The sequence below is a fragment of the Doryrhamphus excisus genome, chromosome 23 (assembly GCF_030265055.1).
Source record: "Doryrhamphus excisus isolate RoL2022-K1 chromosome 23, RoL_Dexc_1.0, whole genome shotgun sequence".
Lineage (NCBI taxonomy): Eukaryota > Metazoa > Chordata > Actinopteri > Syngnathiformes > Syngnathidae > Doryrhamphus > Doryrhamphus excisus.
In genome coordinates, this window is record NC_080488.1 from 5559446 (window position 1) to 5567541 (window position 8096).

Sequence of the window (8096 nt, forward strand, 5' to 3'; positions counted from 1 at the left end):
AAATTCGAAAAATAAGCATCATAGGTAGAGATGGTAGTGGACTGCAGTAACCCGATATTGAATTCATTGAATGTCTTTCCATTGTGGGTCATCAATTACATGATTGCTTTGACCAAATGCCTTTTCTGACGCAACCCTTTAATTACCCAGGCATCGACACCGACGCTGGACATTTCCAATGGCTCGTGTCGAGCAAATTTGCTAATTTTTTATCATGTTTTTTTTTTTTTCTCCTAAAATGAGCAGGTTTTTTTCTCCCACAGAAACCACACCTCATTCACCAAAAGTGGGTGATAATTCATGGATATTCAATAATACAGGTAATATTAATTATGCATAATACATGTAATATAATATATGTAATAATATTGGAATATATAATAATTGAAATCTGCAAAGAAAAAAGCAAAAAAGTTTTTTTTCTGTCCAAAGTCTAGTATTGAAACATTTAAGGATTGGATTAAATCAACCTTCACAGACATTAGCCAAAAATTTATATTTGGATGTGGACACTTCAATATTGATCTCCTGAACCCACACGAGAATAAGGTAATAGAGGACTTCATAGATAAAATGTGTAGTTTGAGTGCATATCCTAAGATCACTAGACTAAGCAAAATAACAGACCACTGTGCCACACTAATTGATAATATATTCACCAATGACTTTGACAACAACTCAATTAGTGGTCTGTCAATCAATGACATCAGCAACCATCTCCCGGTGTTTATAATTTATGATGAATATTATTTAAAAAGGATGGAGGACAAAATGACTTTTCAAAGATTACTCACAGAGGACAGCGTTGACGCTTTAAGGAAAGATAAAGAACAGGGGTTCCCAAACTTTTTTACAGTCACGTACCCCTTCAGACATTTACCTGAAGCTATGTACCCCCTACTCCTGCACATTTCAAAAACATAAACCTTATGTTAATTAACTTAAAATATTGAAGATACTTCATTTGCTCATTAATTTTAAAGTACAGGTGAATTTTTAAATTCCCTTTTGTTATAAATACAAAATATTATATGAAAATATGAAGAAGTCCCCTGAATTCGTAAGATTTTTTTAATATGCAGCCATTGGTTGTAAGTTGGACATGTCTGCAGTAAAGGGTAATGCTACAGGTGAACCATCTTATCCAGTCAATGTACATACTGCACAACCATCAATAAAGCCTCATTTTCAGATTTTTGAGTCTCCACTCACATTGCCAGGTTTTCACCGCTGTGCCGTGTAGGGATTAATTGGAACACCAATATGAATGAAATATTCAAGAAACACTCTTAATGCACTAAGTAATTATTCAAACATACTTAGTTGTTGACATGATGAACACAGAGCAAGGTACATCTTGACACTGTCTCCTTCCTGTTGCGGTCTCCTTGCACACTTGCACGTTCAGGCACACTTGTAATTTTGAGTGTTATGCGCTAAATGTTTTTCATTTTTATTCACTTACCCCCTATGACAAGTGACGTACCCATGGGAACTTTGGGAACGGGTGATCTAGAAGAACAACAATGGGAGAGTACAGTGTACAGTGCAAAGGGTGTAGACCAACATTACCATTTTCTGAACACTTATATGAAGCTCTATGATAAGAACTGTCCTTTGAGGGAAATGTGCAAGAAGCAAAGAATATATGACTGGCCATGAATGACAAAATGTCTACAAAAAATGCTTGTAAGAGGAAGAGCACATTATACAGACGACTTATTATTCAACAAACGAAAGAAGCAGAAAAAACATACAAGGCATACCATCTTAAGATAGTGTCAGAAAGAATATGATTCTTATTAGACAAAAAAAAAACATCAAAGCGACTTGGGTCAATTTAAAAGTTATTAGAAAGGACAGTTCTAAGAAAGCAGACTACCCTCATTATTTTATGGTTGGAAAGTTGGAAACACCAATAATGATGATATGAATGAGGGAGTTGAAACGTTCAACAATTACTACAAATATTGGACTCAAACCAGAAGAATAAAAAGGAAAGGAATGAAACTATAAACAGGAATCCTAATTCCAATTGTAAAGCAAAAACATCAAGTGTAATAGAATTGAAATTAAAATGATTTATTCATTATTATTCTGCTATATATGTACTTGTATGTATGTATGTATGGCAGTCAAACGGTTAATGTTAATGTTGACGACATACAAGCCTGTGTACATTACAAAACAAGTTTACTAAGTAACTTTAGATACAAACTGATATAGAGGCGATCTGAAGACAACCTAATAAAGTGGAGGCAGTGTGACCAGCATTTTTACTAATTTTTAACAAGTATCCGTCTCATCCCTACTACTAACCCATAACGTGACCAGGCTAAAGGCTGCACCGTGGATCCGATTATCAGTTAATGAATCATCTTGCATAATCATTCATTAGTGGGGTGCATACCCACCCACCCCACACCCGACACACTATACGCATACAGTACAATAATTAAAATGAACTCTTGACTTAATGAATACAACAACATTGCTGTTAGTTTGCAGGTGTTACAGTATAAATCTCACAAAGCTATTGAGCAAATTATTTTTCTGGATCTGTCTGCCACTCACATTTGTTTGAGAACAGCTTACAGTTTCCTGGCAACTGCTGCATATCCTACAGTCAACAGCACACTTTCTCCTGAGGTCTCAAAAACACATTTGAAAAGAGGCTTGTCATGATCCATTAGTTGTGAAAAACTTCTGATGTATGTTGTCTTGAAAGCAGGGAGATCTGACACTGAAAATCACAATTAGCAAATTAAAATGTGCACCTTTCTAGTGAGGATTCTGTTTTTAAAGGAAAACTGCATTTAAAAAAATATGTACCCATCATCCAAAATCCTTTTTTGAGAAATGAACACGTGTGTTTCTCTTTTCTGTGCATTCTAAAGAAATAAAAATCAATAAACAGAGACAACTCATTTCTGCACATGATGGGACACAAGAAGACCACTGTTAAAACACCTCCAAAAACCTCTAGCATGATTTTATGTTTTTATTTACCATATAATAATAGGTACACCCATGATAACATGTAATACTTACATTATTTTGGCCCTTTTAAGCATTACCAGAACTTCCTTCCTGGGTGCATTCATTTCACATACCAACATAAAAAAGAACGCCTACACATTAACATTACATTTGAAACTGAAAAATAAAAACACTGCAGCAGTAACGGAAGCTCCAGTATTAAGCCTTACTTTTGATAGTGGCCTGAGGCATTTCAAGTGCAGCACTGATGTGCTTCGGGCAAGTGTGTGGTGAAGCTAGTCACTAGCCTGCTGATAGCTAGCCAGCTATAGCTAGCCAGTGTGGTGTGGCAAGGTGGCAATACGGCAATAACTCGTTTGATTGCTGAGCCAATGTTAATAATAATAATAACAATGTTGTCACGTTCCAGCTTGAGAGTTTTACAGTTCGACCCCAGGATGCAGATATGACGACCCAATTGCAGGTAAAAATATATTTAATGGTGCTATGCAGCAGAACAAAGCACTAGCAAGACCAACTCAAACATGGCAATGACCCTACAAAAGGAAGACGCTCCGGCTTAACTAAATACAATCAACAAATTACAAACAGGTGCGTGTAGAAGAGAAAGTAAAAGTGACGGAACACAGGACAGACCAGCACAGGAAATAATACAAAATAAGAGCATGAAAGCAGGAACTAAGGCAGACAAGAAGAAACACAAAACTGTCACACAGGCAAAGATTCAGATTGTGACAAATGTTGCTCTAGCTTGGTTAATAAAGTCATATTACATGTTTTTTTTTTTTTTCAAAAGACTTTATTGGTGGAATAATTAAGTACATTTTACCATATTCATGGGAAGTCAGGGGTCTCAAGTCAGTCATTCATGACCAACTAGTAGCTACCAGTAACCAAAGAGTTTATTCATTTACTATCAACTCCTATACTGACAGTAGTCAGTGCTACGGAAGTCTTTGGGAACACTTGGAAATGTGACCAATCACAGCGGGGTGGGAGTGCCTGGAGGCGGGCTATCAGTGGAAAATATGTCAGGCACTATAATTACTTTTGTTGGAGTTTCCTAAGAAAAAACAATAACAGCACTGAAAGTAGCTTGAGTAAACTTTTAGCATAGCACTTATCTTCACAGATTATAGGTTTTTTCTTTTTCTTCTTTCATTTTTTCCTCTTCTGAGGTATATGCCCAATTTTCTTGCCTTCTGGCGAAGATCTCCTAGACGACATGTAAAATGAAAACATGGATCACTGGGAAGGAACGGTGCTCGAATTTCATAACGGTTACATTTTAAACATTTAAAAAACATTCAAGGCAAGAGTGTCAAGTCATAGGCAGCAAAATGTGATTTGTCATGCTGCAAATGGCCCACAGGCCATGAGTTTGAGACCCCTGCCATCCCTTGCCTGAAAAAGAATACACAAAAAAAGCTTTTAATGGTGCATGACTTGGTGTCTTCTATCTGTAACACCGACCTGACTTCCATAAAAACATGCAAAGCATATTAAGAAGGTAATTGGAAATTTGAAATTGTTGATAGGTGTGGAAGGCTCCAACATTACCCCCGTGACCCTAATGAGGATAAGCGGCATAGAAAATCGATGGATGGATGGATAGGTGTGGATGTGAGTGTGAATACTTGTTTTTCTACGGCTGTTTACTGATTAAGTGCAGCAATTGGTAGAGTTATAAGTAAGTCTATGAGAGACACAACTGTCACAAATTCCTTCCTTCCTTCCTTCCTTCCTTCATGACATGATTCATGTGTTATTGTGCAATGACAATAAAGAAAATCCATCCATCCAGCCATCCATCCATCCTTACTTCTTTCCATCCATCCATCATCCAGCCATCCTTCCTTCCTTCCTTCCTTCATTCCTTCCTTCCTTCCTTCCTTCCTTCGTTCCGTCCTTCCTTCCTTCCTTCCTTCCTTCCTTCGTTCCTTCCTTCCTTCCTTTGTTCGTTCGTTCGTTCGTTCGTTCCTTCCTTCCTTCCTTCCTTCCTTCCTTCCTTCGTTCCTTCCTTCCTTCATGACATGATTCATGTGTTATTGTGCAATGACAATAAAGAAAATCCATCCATCCAGCCATCCATCCATCCATCCTTACTTCTTTCCATCCATCCATCATCCAGCCATCCTTCCTTCCTTCCTTCCTTCCTTCCTTCCTTCCTTCCTTCCTTCCTTCCTTCCTTCCTTCCTTCCTTCCTTCCTTCCTTCCTTCATGACATGATTCATGTGTTATTGTGCAATGACAATAAAGAAAATCCATCCATCCATCCAGCCATCCATCCATCCATCCTTACTTCTTTCCATCCATCCATCATCCAGCCATCCTTCCTTCCTTCATTCCTTCCTTCCTTCCTTCCTTCCTTCCTTCCTTCCTTCCTTCCTTCCTTCCTTCCTTCCTTCCTTCCTTCCTTCCTTCCTCCCTTCATGACATGATTCATGTGTTATTGTGCAATGACAATAAAGAAAATCCATCCATCCATCCATCCATCCTTACTTCTTTTCATCCATCCATCATCCATCCTTCCTTCCTTCCTTCCTTCCTTCCGTGACTTTAAAGGTACTCACTGGTGTAGACAAACTGTTCTTCTTAGCCAAAAAACTTTTACATTGGTGTGAGCCACTTTAATGACACATTTCAAAATTACATTTTTGAAGACAATAAGAAATTTGTGAGTACCTTTAAACCAAGTGTTGCATGCCAAAATGGAGGGCATATACAAGTAGGTTGGATGTATTGGAATTGACCACTCAGACTGCAGTAGATCAGATGCATATCAGATTTATAGCTACATACAAACGAAGCATTAGTTGCATTTGAAAAAAAGTCTGAATTGTACTGTTCACACTGACATAAAAACGATGCATGTCACATATGAACAAAAACACATCAAATGACCAACAGGGTGAACGTAGGCTTAGATGTCCAGTGTGAACGCAAAAATGTGCAACTCTGTATTTTGTCACAAGCGTATATTTTAACACCTGACTAATGGAGCTTTGAAGAGAGCATGTTTTCCATGTGCTGTCTGAGCAAGTAGGGCAACGCTTGGGTGAGAGTATTCCTACCATCATTTGTCATTCCTTGTGTAAGCACATTTTCTGACTGCTTCTTGTCTCTCACATGCACACATTCATCCATATCCATACCGACACACAAGCATCACATTACATATCTTCACTCTCTTTCGCTCTGTATTCTTCCCTCTCTCTGTTTAGAAATTCTTGCATCCATCGTTTCTCCTTCTCAAGCAACTACTGAGACAAGTATCGGAGGGGCCACTTCCCCCCTTTTCCATCATACAGCTTTTGTCTTGCCTCCATTCGTGTTGCTCATTCTCTCTTGGTCGTGTAAAGGCAGTGTACAGGAATGTGTGGGTGGGTTGCAGGGATTATACAGATGGTAATTCATGTAGCAGTTCCCATGGCGACAGCACTGTTGCAATGCAGGAAATGTCAAAATGGCTGACGAGCACTTGCCTAGAGGTTCCTTCACTCTTGTAAGACACATCGGAGAAATCGATGAAGGTTTTTGTGAGCTAGAGCCAATAAATTGATTTGAGCAAGTGAGATGCTTGTAAGGGCTTTCTATATTTTCTTGCGATACTGCTGAGTGTAAGAATGCTGCGATTTTTGAATGGGCTGAGTGTGGCCTAATACAGTAAACAGCACATGGATTGGCCTTTTATTGTGGTCAGCCTCAGGTAATAATTAAGCTGTCTAGTCAACATGTTGATATGCCACACTTGTGGAATGGAGTTTTTGTAGTGTTCTCTTTATGAAACACGTAAAACACATCCATTCTCTGTTTCTAACAAATATCTTGTGCTCCAGCTGTCTTGGCTTTGAAGGGTGCCATTCAGCTCATTCCAAAGATGGTTCATACGATTTACATGAGGGCTCATGAAAGGCCACTTAAAAACAGGACGGTATTTGTTCTCAGCCATCCTTATGTGATTTTTGCTGTGTGATTTTCAATATTGGAGAACCCATCACCTGGGACTGAGACCAAGCTTTTCTCCAGCACCTTTCACTCCATGCCTTGATAGTCTTTCTTTCATTGCACCTTGTACCAAGACACCTTAATGATAAAGAGAATATGTCACTTGCCAAGAGCAGTTTTGTCTAATCTGTTCAATGGAAACATTTCATTTGGGTTTTTCTTTAATGGAAGGGTACCAGTAATTTTGTACGTGTGTATAACCCACATAACATTACCTTGAGTTAGTTTTACTTTCCACATTTTATTTTATTACATTTATTTATTGCATTTTATTACATTTATGTCACATAAGAGCTGCCGCTGATGTAGTAGGCAATCTTGAGTTGCACAAGTGATAGTTAGAAACGATTTAGCTAGCTTGAGGAAGTTACTCTTTATTTGGGAAAGCGATAGCCAAAAATAGAACCCATTGAGCTTAAAAGGGAACTGCAATTTTTGGGGGAATTTTGCCCATCATTCAAAATCTTTTGTGAAACATCAACATATTTATTTCCCTTTTCTGTGCATTAAAAAAATGAGAAATTTATTTGTGTCATATTCCAGGTGGATTACTTACAATATATGAATTTTGTTAATTTTCAGTTGGAAATACACAGACAGTGGTAACATGAACCGATTGACTGTCACATTGACTGGCCACAACATTAGGTACACCTCCGCAGTGGCTGCATCAAACACCCTGCCTGTATGGCTATGGTCAAATACTATACTGTATACGACTCTTCGTCACTGACTTCTAACGTGGCTGCTGAGAACATTAGAACACTTTGCTTTAAGTAACTAAACATTATGTCTTTTGAGAAAAATACAATTAACAAGGATTATTGCAGATAATTAAATAACAGATTAATTCCCTCTTTGCCATCATTACATGTTTGCATGAATCACCAACTTCACACAGATCATTAAAAATAGAATGAAATAATAAGTCTTTCAGATCACTTACACACATGCACAGTACACAGAATAATAATAAATATAGCAACTTCTGATCAATCCATGTCAATTTCAGACTTAAATATTGTACAGATATGGGCAGAGTGTTTGATGCAGCTACTGTGTATGTGTACCTAATGTTGTGGCCAGTC

General features: G+C 37.9%; 1 long non-coding RNA gene across 1 annotated transcript; it reads right to left on the bottom strand.

Moving 5' to 3' along the window:
* Positions 1 to 2651: 2651 nt before the first annotated feature.
* LOC131110628 (uncharacterized) lies at positions 2652 to 3248 on the bottom strand. Its single transcript, XR_009120925.1, has 3 exons — positions 3052 to 3248; positions 2833 to 2891; positions 2652 to 2743 (listed from the first exon to the last, which is right to left on the bottom strand). It is a non-coding gene; the product is annotated as an uncharacterized LOC131110628 (long non-coding RNA).
* Positions 3249 to 8096: the final 4848 nt, after the last annotated feature.